The 13992-nt window shown below is 37.7% G+C and overlaps 1 protein-coding gene and 1 pseudogene across 2 annotated transcripts in view; both read left to right on the top strand.

Moving 5' to 3' along the window:
* Positions 1 to 13992, top strand: part of LOC148954892 (uncharacterized) — a 415568-nt gene that overhangs the window by 327223 nt on the left and 74353 nt on the right. The window lies entirely within an intron of this gene.
* LOC148954893 (threonine--tRNA ligase 1, cytoplasmic pseudogene) overlaps positions 2197 to 13992 on the top strand; it is a 23382-nt pseudogene continuing 11586 nt past the window's right edge.

Below are 13992 nucleotides of genomic sequence, written 5' to 3'. Positions count from 1 at the left end.
TTTCAAGATCCTTTGTATTGAAATTGAATAAAAGAAAATCTAGTTGAATATCTTTAGTTCGGAAAAAACTATACATTGTCCTGTATTTATTGACATGCCTTTTATCTTGTACGTTTTATACATCAACATCTGGTTCAAAACACCAATAGTGGCAATTAAAAACAACAACATAAGCAAAATAGTAGCCTGGGGTTACATAAATGCATCAGGGGGGGGGGGTGTCTTTCTTCTTTGCAGGTAAACTAGAAGCAGCACTTACAGTAGAATAAACAGAAATTTACTAAAGTTAAAGAAGCATAAATTAATATTTTTATATACTTTTTAGATACTTTTTAGAAAGTGAGGATTTTTAAGGAGTTTACTTAAAGATATATTTTTCAAATTATACAGGCAACAAATATCCCCTCCCTCTTTTAAGTACCGCTCTTGATAACAAAATAAAAGCACTTCCCTTAAATAGAGACTTCCCTATGGAAAGTTGCGAAAAACGCTACGCTTTTAAGAGTTTGGACGCTACGAAACTTTTTGGTCTTGTGGCAACCCTTATTAAAACCCTAGAAATCAGGATTGAACCATACATGTCGTTCAGCATACTGTTTTAAATACGGTCAGTCATCCGAATACCCAGAATAATCCATAGCAATTTCTTTGGTAAACATCTATAAGGTCTTCATCAGTTTTTTGGAGCACCAATGCTTCAAAGACATACGTATTTGACGAACCACGAGACTGTCTTTCCTTTTTATTAAAGGGTGGTCATAAAATTCCGGAATTGGGTAATTAGATTGGAAATCATATGTTCTAGTACTCTTTTATAAGTCAAAGTGATCGAAGGGCACCCAACACCCACGTCATATTTGCCTCAAATACATCTGATTGTAATTTTGTAATAGCCATTTGTTCTAGAATAGTCCAAAGATCATATAATATAGTCTTTGTGTTTGACAGTATCTCCCTTAGTCTGGGGGTAAGGGTTGTTAGAAATGGCTAATTAGATTAGAAATTTGTAATTTTAGATTACTGTTATTAGTCAAACATAATTGAGAGCACCTAGCCCCCTTCCTGACATCTTCTATTTCTGAAACACACACAACTGTAAGCGTAGGATATTCATTTTGTTACCAATAGTTCTAAAATCATATACTGATGTCTTCAAGGGGGACACAATCCCTGGGATCCTTTGGGCAACTTTTGTAAGTTTTACCCCAGGGCATATAGGATTTTTTTGGCACAGGTGGTCATACAAGATTTGAATCTGATGGAGCTCATTTGTATGGAATTTGAAAGTCCTTTTGCCCTTTCTAGGAGTAAAAGATGAACGGAATCCACGCCTATTATTGCCCAAAACATATCCGATACATATTTTAAGAATTTTTTGTTCAGCCTCGATGAAATGTCCAGTAATTTTGCCTTTGGGGATGTGAACCTCCCCACAGTAATCAACAAGACCAGGGCTGTAAGCTACGCAATGCGTTCAATGTTTACACAGAGTATACGATATTGAGGTAGGTATACATGTTTGAATTTTACTTTCCAAGAAAATGAAGGGCATTCAAGATAGCCTTTTAGAAAAAATTGAGTGGAGTGTCGAACTAAATAAAATACGTTATGTGCATAGGGATTATTAAAATGGTGTAACATAGGAATAAAAGAGTATATTAATTAGAAAAACTCAGGGAATGATCAGGGACTTGATCAACAGGGCAATATGTGCATGCTAAAAATGCTATTACAACTACCACCACTACTATTATCAGATTACTCCATTTACCGTATTTAGGGGATACTCGAACCAGATCAAAAGACAATATGTACATACACACTGTCAAAATAGTGTATTTTTGGCACCTCAATTTTACAGTGGGGATAATATTGCAACAGGGAAGGGGTTGTTTGTTGGTGAATTCTACTTGAGAGGGGCCTATGGGTGGAATTATCTGTGCAGAGAATGTCAGCTGAGGACTAGGCCTTGAATTAAAATAATGTACAAATGACGTCATAGTGGTGTGTATACAGTAATTTCATTTTACATAAACGTCATTGTCAGCCAGTAATCCTGACGTCATTTTTACAATATAGCTGGCAGTTCATACAATTATCAACTATTTGAAAAATAGAATGTTGAAGAACATAGTAATTACTACTTCAGCTTTGTTTGCCGGAACGTCTATTTGGTGGGCTATCAAATATATAAATATGTGTCAAAGTAATCCCGAAATAAATGAGGAAATAGAAGCTAAAGCAACGAAAAAGTTATATGAGCCTGAGAAAGGGGCTGAAGCTAAAAAAAATGACAAAAACAAGAGGAAAGAAGTGAATAAAGACATTGCCCATAAAAAGTCACCAAAAAAATCAAAAGAAATCCTCAAACCTTCTAATGAGAAGGAGGTTACTCAGCCTACTGAAGAAACCACAGGTACCAGGAAGATGAGAATGGAGGCGGAAAAACTCTCCGAAATAAACCAAGAGGGAGTTCAGAGCACGTCTATTAACATTGTTACACCAAAGGATTCCAAAGAAGATAGGACATTATTAATTGAAGAGCAGATGAAAACGTGGAAAATGATGAAGACTAAAGCCGACGAAGAGCTCAAAGGAAAAGAGCTAAAGAAGATCAGTATCACATTACCTGATGGTAAAATAATCAAAGGGCAGTCATGGCGAACTACTCCTTATGAAGTGGCCTGCACAATAAGCAAGAAAGTAGCTGACGCCACTGTCGTGTCCAAGGTCAATGGATCTCTGTGGGACTTGGATCGTCCCTTAGAGGCTGACTGTTCCCTTAAATTCCTTATGTTTGAAGACAAAGAAGCTGAGAAAGTGTTTTGGCACTCTACTGCTCATATCCTTGGGCAAAGTCTTGAACGACTTTACGGAGGAAAAATTAATAATTGTCCTCCAATTTACGAAGATGACAAAAATTATTACTACGAGACATACCTTAAAAACAAAAAAATTTCAGAAAAAGAATATACAGAAATTGAACGCATGATGTTTTCAATAGTAAAAGAACGACAACCTTTTGAGCGGCTTGAAATAAACAAAGAAGATCTGTTCGAACTGTTTAAGCATGATGAGTTCAAAGTTCGCATCTTAAATGAAAAAATCAAGTCCCCAACAACAACTGTCTATCGATGTGGCTCCCTCATCAATCTATGTATGGGTCCCCATGTGAGGCACACGGGAAAAATTAATGCTTTCCGCATTACGCACAATTCATCCTCTTATTGGGAAGGAAATCGAGAGGCAGAATCTTTTCAGAGAGTCTACGGAATTTCATTTCCAGATTTAAAGCATCTAAAAGAATGGGAAAAAAAACAAAATGAAGCAGCTACACGAGATCACAGGAGAATCGGTACAATGCAGGATTTGTATTTTTTTCATGATTCGAGTCCAGGCTCCTGTTTTTTTAAACCTCACGGAGCTTTTATATATAACACCCTTATTAAATTTATAAGGGAATTATATTCAGAAACAGGGTTTGAAGAGGTTATCACACCAAACATATTCAACACCAAATTATGGGAAGAATCGGGGCATTGGCAAAAATATTCTGAAAATATGTTTTCATTTGCAATAGAAAAAGACTTGGTGGCCCTCAAACCAATGAACTGTCCTTCGCATATAATAATTTTTAAAAACTCCAGCAAAAGCTGGAGGGATCTGCCTCTACGCCTAGCAGATTTTGGCGTGCTCCATAGAAATGAGTATTCCGGAAGCCTTAAGGGTCTCTTACGTGTAAGACGTTTCCAGCAGGATGATGCTCACATTTTCTGTACTATGGATCAGGTTCGCAGTGAAATTAAGGGAGCTCTAGAATTCATAAAGCGTGTGTACTCAGTATTGGGTTTCACATTTAAGCTCCGACTTTCCACTAGGCCAGATAATTTCTTAGGATCCATAGAGAAATGGAAAAAAGCTGAAAAAGAACTTGCTGAATGTTTAAATGCATTTGGAATACCATGGAAAGAAGATCCTGGTAATGGTGCGTTCTATGGTCCAAAAATTGACATCACAATTTGTGATGCACTGGAAAGGCCCCATCAGTGTGCAACCATTCAGCTAGATTTCGAGCTTCCTGTTAGGTTCAATCTAAAATATATTGATGAAAATGGCCAAGAAGAAACACCAGTGATAATTCACAGAGCAGTTCTTGGCTCTATTGAAAGAATAATCGCAGTGTTAGCTGAGTCATATGCAGGCAGATGGCCCTTCTGGCTCTCTCCAAGACAGTGTGTCGTTATTCCTGTTGACCCAATTTTTGATAATTACGCCGTAGAGGTTGCCAGGAAAATAAAAAGTGCAGGTTTTCGTTGTAATCCAGACACCAGGAAGGATCAATTAAAAAAAAAAGTGTGTCAAGCAGAGCTAAGTCAGCACAACTTCATCCTTGTTGTCGGAGAAAAAGAAAAAACGTCTGGGACTGTCAATGTTCGCAACAGAGATAAAAATATTTTGGGTAAAATGTCAGTCGATGAAGTTGTTAACCTTTTTTCAAGATTAACCAAAGAAAGACTTATGGACAGCAACATTCTCATAGTAAAAGAGAATAAGAGCATGACTCTGGTGAGGATTTTTGCTGCGTGGCTGGTAAGACTTATTGGGCGGTAGTTGTCGCAGACAGCTTTAGAGCCTTTCTTATGCAGGAGATTTATCGTAGCCTTACACCAGGGCGAGGGGAAGTGACATTTTTCCCAAGCAGCTGTGGCAATTTTGTGGTAAAGGTCAAGGGGTGGTTTACAGTTTACTTTCAGTAGTTCGGGCTGGATTCCATCGGGCCGGCAGCTTTGTTTGTTCTCAAGTCTCTGATAGCTGCTTCTATTTCAGAGTGAAGACGGGGAAGACTTGGATCTGTAGAGGTTATAGAGAAAGTGTTGAGAATTGTACGGTTTGGGTGGATTTATAGATTTAGTTTATTTTTAAAACGGTTTTCCCATTGTAAGCGGATTCTATCTGCGGATTGTATTTGGTTTCCATATTCGTCGAGAAGGGAGAACACTTTGATTTCCTTCTTTTGGGCCAATTTCCGCAATCTTCTAAACATGTAGTTGGGGTCTCCTTTCTTCAAAGCCGATTCACATTGATCACATGTTTCTTTAATAAAAGCACGATGAGCACGTCTGATGGATTTCTCTACAGCTCGTTTGAGTTGCTTGTACCGGTCCCTACTTTCTTTATCTTGCTTGTTCGTGAGTTGGCGCTTTTCGTCGCAGAGTGAAATGATGGGTGTTTACTCTTTCTTCGAGTCATATGCAGGGTATCCATTTAAATTAGTGGTGCAGTGATTGATATTATTATCTATTTCTTAGGGGTAGCGATTGATAAGATAGGGGGATCATTCTGTGCCAGCATCCGCGGTCATACAGTTTCCTAAAGTAAACATTTTAGGGTAATAGGGGAACTTTGAAACAAGAGTGTCTTACTTCAACAGGGGTGAAATCTGCATTTATCGTGAATTTTTTGGTTAAAGTACCTTTTAGGTGGTCAAATGACTAGGATTAGATACCCTATTAGTCCATTCCTAATCAACCTGGGTAGTAGCATTGAAACTTAAAGAATTTGGCGGTTCTTAAACGTACCGGAAGAACCTGTCCCATAACTGACACTCCACGAAAAAATTCACCCAAACTGGGTATGCAGCTTATACACCGTCGTGCATGGGACTAGATAAAAAGATACTAACAAAATTCTTGGGGAAAACATAAGTTACATGGGTTGCTCATTCCGGGAAGAGGGGGGGTTGAAAATTAAAGTAATACGAAATTTATAATTTATGATTTTTATGGTTATGGTTTTATAGTTTTATGGTTTTGGGTGGTTACCCACCCAAAACCAACAATCTGGGAAAATTTGGCGGATTTTTGAAAAAAGAAGAAACACCACCGAAAAAGGAAGCGATCTTATTGAAAATCACTTTATTCAATACATCATATCAGAGAACCCTACCATAGAGGTTAGCTCCTATCTTCAAAATGTGAAATTTCGCAGTTTTTTTTTTCCAGAAGATAAATCGTCGATGCATGTTTATTTGTTTTGCTTTTTCCCAGGGGTGATTGTATCAAACCGAAGGTCCAATAAAATTGGGAGGGAGCTCATTTAAACGTAAATTTAAAGTTCTTGATTAAGTGATCAGACAGATTGGGCCAGGGGCAGTTTTTCTGCTATTTTAGGGCACCAAAAGAGGAAGAATTTGCAATTAATTTAAGATTATGATAAGTCAATTGATTTAAGAGCATAAATAATTTTATTTTAGGCCTCCCAGTTGCAAAAGAAGTAATGCCACACGGTGGCAGTGCTGGGTTCAACCAAGTTGATTCGTTTTATTTATAATGAAATTAGGATACGTTTGGTGATCTGTAATTGCGTATCAGCTATAACGAGTGGGGAGAGGTGAGCCATTCTATGGTTGGGGTAGATTCCTGAAAAATCACAATTTAATGGTGAAACTGGTTACTCTTCGTAAGGCTTCAGATAAATGCTGAATGAGGTAGGGGGGCATTTTAAATAATCTTTGGGCTATTTTGGAAAAAATGGCTATCTCAAAATTTTGATTGGATACATTCCTGGAAAAGAAGACTGGGGGGAGTAGTTGCCCTCCGATCCCTTCTGACTCTCAAAAAGGGCACTAGATCTTCCAATTTTCAGTCAAATGAACTCTACGAAATATATACGACCACCCCTTCCATAAACACCTTATATGTTAACAATGGGCAACTAGAATATTTTGTAGCACTTTCTCTAAGGGTTGTGGGGGTGGAGGGGGGGGGTGGGTTGACATCCCCAAAGAGATAATAACTGGAACTTTCAACATTGCTGAACAATATAGCTATCTTAAAATCTTGATAGGATGTATTTGGAAAAACGATGGTCATTCAATCTCTTGGCTAACAACAAAACTCGCCCTATTAATATTACTGGAATGTTGTATCCAGTTATTAAACACAGAAAATGATGGCTATTGACTCTTCTGGAGTTCCTCAGCTGTTTTTTTTTCATTGTACCCGCAGGATAATTACTTATTAAGTTCATAGTGGATATTAAGTGCTAAGTGACGCGTGCTTTCTTGTAAAGTGTCTTTCTAAATTTGACTTCTAGTTATATGCGAATTTCCCCTTACAAATAAGATGTGTCACCATTCAAGTTTTGAATAAACACAAAATTCTCGTTCCACTCAACCTTAAAATCGATTACAAATTTTGTACTAGAATTACAAACAAGCATAGCAAGTGTAATTAAATTGTATAAAATACGTGAAATAGGTGCTGCTCGATCAAAAATACAAATACGTTTTAATAGGACTGAACAACGACAATACTGTTCAAACTGCAACTGCTAGTCTGTGATGCCAATTTTTACTCCCACTACTTTAGAAAAAGCTTGTGCTTACGTTTACGAAAATTAATAAAATCGAACTCGACGTGCGTTATGTATTTTTACAACAATATTTAATTTTAATTACCTATCTAAGTTTTAGCTAGAACAAACAATTATTCATGTTCACGACTTATAGAAGAATCTTAATTTATCAAAGTCGATGTGTTTTTTTTTAATAAAAAATTCGCTTACTATTGAGCCGTATCGCTTGTTTTTTTTAAGTTTTTTTAAGTTTGTATAAGTTTAGCCCTGAATGTAAGTATCTCCCAAAGAAAAACATGACAAATTCAAATTCGGCTCAAAAACTATTGCATAAGACTTGGATGTTTGGAATATTTATGGCAGCTTTCAAATGAGGTGTTACACGTCTATATTCAATTATATTTTATTTTTACTGTTATGGCCTTTCCCAGGCCATTCAGCGTGTCCCCAGGTGGCAATAGGGGAAGGCTCTACAGATATGTAGGGTACTTCCATAGGAGCCACGAATCAAGTGGGGATCTTGTCCCTGGGGGTCCATAATAGAGTCTGGGGCACCCTCGCCCAGGGTCATAAATAGGCCCTCAAATGTACACTCAAAAGGGCCCACTGGCTTGTCCAAAAGTCCCATGAGATGCAAACCTTCTCCCAGTAATGAGTTAAATTGCATGGTAATTCAGAACACCATCGCTTAAGGATCCTTTATAGAAGGACAACTGTTGCAGGTCGTAAGATCCAGATCTATGGACAACGGCCTCTGCAAAGGGCTGCCTCAACCTTTTCGGGGCACCTGCAAGACTGGGGACCTTTCGGTCAACTCTATTCCAACTTGAGGAGTGGTGCCCCTCGAGGAAATTATAGCCTAGTAAACAACACAGCATTCGCATGGGATTCTGACTAATGGACAATTCTTCTGGGCTTGGTATTTTTTGATGGGCTTCTTTGGGCTGAAAAACTTCTTCCTAGCTAATTTATCTATTATGGGTTGCCTCCCCGTAGTAGCATAATATTTGTAAGTATGACTATATGATGAGTCGGAAGTAATAGACTTGAGACTGTCTGTGCATGGTTTCGACTTTTTTTGATAGAAGAGTATCGCCAAGTGCTGAAAACCATGTTGTGACCAAGATGGGCCCAGGATTGCAAAACGCCTCCATTCATGGAGGTCCCAGGGACTTCTTGATGTCCGGTTCTAAGCCGGCTTAAGCACTTTGGTGTAGACTTGAGAAGATATGTGATCCCCGTCCTTCACTGGTATCCGGGATCATTGCTTTTCCTGAGGCGAAAATAATTTCAATGATTTAAAGAACATGAAAATTGGAACTTGGAATTTTACGACATTAAAAAATGACTATCGTATCGGCATTTTGACTGACGAATTCAGATGATTCGAACTGGACTTATTAGGAGTTTTAGAAACTCATATCCCATGGGTAGGAAGCATGAAATTAGGTGATTTAGAATTTGTTTACTCAGGCAGGAGGGATGGGGTACATAGACAGGGAGTAGGGCTGATGATGAATAAGGAAGCTGCTAAGTCTTGTTTAGGCTGGGAAAGTATTAATAATAGAATACTAATTGCTTATTTTATGACTAGAAAGTTCAGGGTATCAGTTATAGTAGTATACGCCCCTGTAGAACTGACTGACGGAAATACTAGTGACTCAGATGAATTTTACTTACAGTTACAGGAGCAAATAGACAAGGTCCTAGGTAGAAATATGATGTCATTACTGGGAGACTTTAACGCCCAGGTTGGTAGAGATAGGGATAGATGGTATCCCAGCCTAGGTAAATTTGGTGTAGGAAAAGAAAACAGTAATGGATACAGACTTTTGTAATTTTGTAGGTATAACAATCTAGTTATAACTAATACCGTGTTTGGTCATAAAACGGCTCATAAGTTAACACGGTATTCACGTGATGGTAAGACAGCAAACCTTATTGATTATATTATAGTAAACCGAAGACTGGCAGGATCCTTACAAGATACTACGGTATATAGGAGTGCTGTTATTGATGTTAAAAGTAAATATCACCATATAGTAGTGTCAAGGGTTAATTTAAAGCTGAAATATCGGAAGGAGAAATACCTCCCGGGAAGTTATGATGTTGGTAGACTCTAGGATGAGAATTTGAGAGAAACTTTATAGGAACAGTTGAATACTAAATTTGAGAGTTTAAAATTTGATAATGTGGAAGATGGTTGGAATAATTTTAGAAAAATAATTTGTGAAGTTGCGGAAGGTGTATTAGGGAAGAAAGCTAGAACTGCAGCTAAGAATATTAGTGAAAAAGCTTTATGTTTAATAGAAAGGAGAAAGGACTTGTACGAGAATGATCTAAGTGATGGATCGTATGAAAACAAAAGAAATGTAAAAAAAATGGGAGAAAGCATTAAAATATGAACTAAGGAGGTGTGTAGTGGAGGCCATGGATAAAATTGCTGAGAATCTGGAAGATGCAGTTAGACGGAATAATAGTAAAATATTGTACTGGCACGTTAACAAATTGAGAGGGAGTATTCAATCCGGACTTGTCCCAGTGAAAGATAGAAATGGGGTCGCAATTAGCGAAAAAGAAAAAACTAAAGAGAGATGGGCCGAACATTTTGAGAATTTGCTTAACCAAGATAGAGTTGCAGGAAAAACTATAGAAGAAAATGAAAACTTTGTGATATCTTTGATGTGAAGGAAGATTTGTTTTGTGAGGAGGAATTAGAAACAGTACAAAAAGGATTAAAAAATAATAAGGCTCCAGGTGCTGATGGGGTGGTAAATGAGTTTCTTAAATATGGTGGCTCTGAGGTTAGAAATAAGCTATTGAAGATTATGAATATTATTTTTGAAAAAGGGGAAGTACCTAACGATTTTAGGAAAACCTTAATTAAGCCCCTTTATAAGAAACGTGATGAAAGTGAGTGTGGTAATTATCGAGGCATTAGTCTGGTCTCCGTAGGTAGTAAATTACTTAGTAACATGATACTTTTTAAACTGAGATATGCTGTAGACAATGTTATAAGAGAAGAACAGTACGGTTTTGGAAAAGATAGAGGATATGTCGACCAAATTTTCACTCTTAGTCTAACAACTGAGAAGTGCCTGAGTTTTCAAACACCTTTGGTCCTCAGTTTTATAGATTATGAGCAAGCGTTTGACTCTGTTGATAGAAGAGCTTTAGTAAAGGTTTTATCCTTGTACAGTATACCAGACAAATACATTAAAGTGATTAGTGATACGTACGAGAATAACACTACAGCGGTTAAGGTAGGAAATGAGGTTAGCAGCTGGTTTTATATTAAATCAGGAGTTAAGCAGGATTATGTTCTATCCCCCTTTGTATGGATTATTTTGATAGATTTTGTTTTAAGGAGCACAGGAAAGGCAATGGGAGACCACGGAATCACATGGGGAGGAAAAAGTCTCCTGGACATGGATTATGCTGATGATTTAAGCATCCTAGATGAAAGTGTGAGCAAAATGAATGAAGTTTTGGAGGTTTGGATGCTAGAATTGGTTTGAAAATTAATGTTAGGAAGACTAAGTCATTACGGCTAGGAATAAGTGAAGATGAAAAGGTGACGTTTGGTAATGAAAAGATTGATCAGGTGGGCAGCTTCACTTACCTTGGTAGCATTATTAGTAAAGATAGTGGGAGCAGTGAAGATGTTAAAAATAGAATAGCCAAGGCTCAGGGTGTTTTTTCACAGTTAAAAAAAGTCTGGAAGAATAGGAAGAATAAGTCTGCAAACCAAGATAAAAATATTAGAAGCTACAGTGATGACAGTGGTCAATTAGGGCTCTGAAGCATGGACGCTCCGAAAAGCGGATGAAGATTTGCTAGATGTTTTCCAGAGAAATTGCTTAAGGATTGCTCTGGGTACTCGGCTGACTGACCGTATTTCGAACAATAGGCTATACAAAAAATGTGGTTCAATACCGCTCTCTAGGGGTATAATGAAAGAAAGGTTGAGATGGTTAGGGCACGTTGTGCAGATGAAGGTTGACAGATTGCCGAAGATTGTTCTTTTCGGCCAACCATCCAGGGCTAAACGGAAGGCAGGTCGTCCCCGTCTGGGGTGGGAGGACGTCATAAGGAGGGATTTAAAGGAAATGGGAACTTCGTGGGCGGGTGTAAAAGGGGAGGCTTTGAATAGATTGGGATGGAGGAGAAGCTTGCGTAGCTGTGTTTGCCTTGGGCGGCTTGGTGCTGCGGTGAGTTGTTAGTAATAGTAGTAGTAGTAAGATTTTAAGATAGCTATAATGTTCAGCAATTTTGAAAGTTCTATTTATTATATCTTTGGGGATGTCAACCCCTCCCCCCCCCCCCCACAACCGTTAGGGAAAGGGCTAAAAACCATTCTAGCTGCCCGTTGTTAACATATAAGGTGTTTATGGAAGGGGTGGTCGAATATATTTCGTAGAGTTCAAGATCTAGTGCCCTTTTTGAGAGTCAGAAGGGATTGGAGGGCAACTACTCCCCCCCAATCTTCTTTTTCCTGAATGTATCCAATCCAAATTTTGAGATAGCCATTTTTTCCAAAACAGCCCAAAGATGATTTAAAATGTCCTTCTCCCTCATTCAGCATTTATCTGAAGCTTTACGAAGAGTAACCAGTTTCTCCATTAAAATGTACTTTTTGAGGAATCTACCCCAACCTAAGAATGACTCACCCCTCCCCCCTCATTATAGCTGATACGCAATTACAGATCACCAAACGTATCCTAATTTCATTATCAATAAAGCGAATCAACTTGGTTGAATCCAGCACTGCCAGCGTGTGGCATTACTTCTTTTGCAATTAGGAGGCCTAAAATATAATTATTTATACTATTGAATCAATTGGCTTCTCAGTATTTAAATTAATTGCAAATTCGTCCTCTTCCGGTAAAGTCATAGTTTGGTGCCCTAAAATAGCAAGAAAACTGCACCTGGCCCAATCTGTCTCATCTTTTAATCAAGAGCTTTAAATTTACGTTTAAATGAGCTCCCAGTAGAATGCTTATATTGAATTTGCTCGGGTATATAGCAATTCCCATGTTATTTGTTCACTTTACGTTCCATGGCACCTTTCCATGGCAGATTACCAGACTGATTATTGCTATTGTTGTCAATTGCATATGGAATTATACAAAACCTACCAGAGAGCTTTTTTGGTCAACCAGACACCTTTCTTTGTCAACCAGACAGGTTTCTGGGCCGACCAGACAGGTTTCTGGGCCAACTCTAAGTTTCTGGGCCTTTACGTTTCATGCCACCTTTCCAAGGCAGATTACCAGACTGGTTATTTGGCATGGTATAATGTAGTCTAACATATTTTGTAAATAGAATTATAATAATATAACTTAAGAAATCAGGTTTTTATCTGTTTTTGAAAAGAATTGCACAACGTATGTGCGTCGTGAATTAACATGGACCTTTTTTTTAAAAAACTGTTCTTATATAAGGTAGCCCAACATGGTTTGGGGGCACGCACAAAATTTTGTAACTCAACATCTGTTTTTTATTCGTCCTCGAAATTGTGTATAAAATCTTCATGCACTACAATTTAATTTCCATTATGTTTTAAAATATCGTACATAGTACACTGAATATTATTATTAACTTTGAAACAATGGATTCGTCAATTGTCAATGTGAGTACAGCTTATTAAATTTCTCAATTTATTTCCAGATAAAAAGAATTTACCAGTAAATTCAACATTCAGGGGGACTTAGCCCCCTTCCCCCCATCCCCAACAATAAAAACCCAAATAATAGCTTACTCGTTAGAAAACACAAAGTACGCTTTTTTCCTCTATGTAAACAAAAACCACCCCCACCCGGCACGGTAGAAATAGTTATTTTGTTCATAAAATGTCCTTTTTTCCAGTTATCAAAAATCTGTTTCCGATCTAAATAGAAGCATCTGTGTTACAAGAAACGGTCACTTTTAGAGAACAGGCTTCGCATGCTTATGTTATCACAGACATTAAAACCATATGTGTTTATAATTACAGAAAAGGGTCCTTTTTTGGAACCAAACTTGAAAACGTGTCCTATCTGAAAACAACAGCTTGGTGATTAAGACTGGGGCTTTGTCTAATTCTAGCCAGAAACTCAGAATTGATAGGGGGCAAGATGGAACGATGTCACATTCTTTGTGTTTTTTTCTTTACTTGGTGGTCATTCAAAAAGCGAGGATTTCTGTTAAATAAATAATTCTTATACATTTTAGAATAGCTTTACGGAGTTTGAGAGGATCTGTTGTTTTATTCTGTGTGATTTTTTTTTTACTTGGTGGCCATCCGAAAAGCGATGATTTCTGTTAAATAAATAATTCTTATACATTTGAAAATAGTTTTACGGGGTTTGAGAGCTTTACTGTTGTTTTATTCTGTTTTATTCTAAAGTGCTAAGACATAGAGTGCTACAAACACCAGAATAAACTTTAGAGGGCAGTTTATCTGTAAAAGTGGGCTTATTATTCCCTTATTAAATTTTTCTTCTTTTTTAAGAATGTGGAGGTGGATTCATACAATTACTCTCTCCCCGAAAAGAGACCAAGATGGAGTGATATCACATCGATGCAAGCTGCAAGACCATCCATCATCAGATATGCTGGCTCCAATGCAAGTTCTCTGGACCAGCCAGGAGCCTC

This window comes from Artemia sp. Qi Xiang Cuo, chromosome 2, assembly GCF_049724085.1.
Source record: "Artemia sp. Qi Xiang Cuo chromosome 2, ASM4972408v1, whole genome shotgun sequence".
Taxonomy (NCBI): domain Eukaryota; kingdom Metazoa; phylum Arthropoda; class Branchiopoda; order Anostraca; family Artemiidae; genus Artemia; species Artemia sp. Qi Xiang Cuo.
The sequence above is the reverse complement of the archived record's forward strand: the minus strand, read 5'-3'. Positions and strand labels throughout refer to the sequence as shown.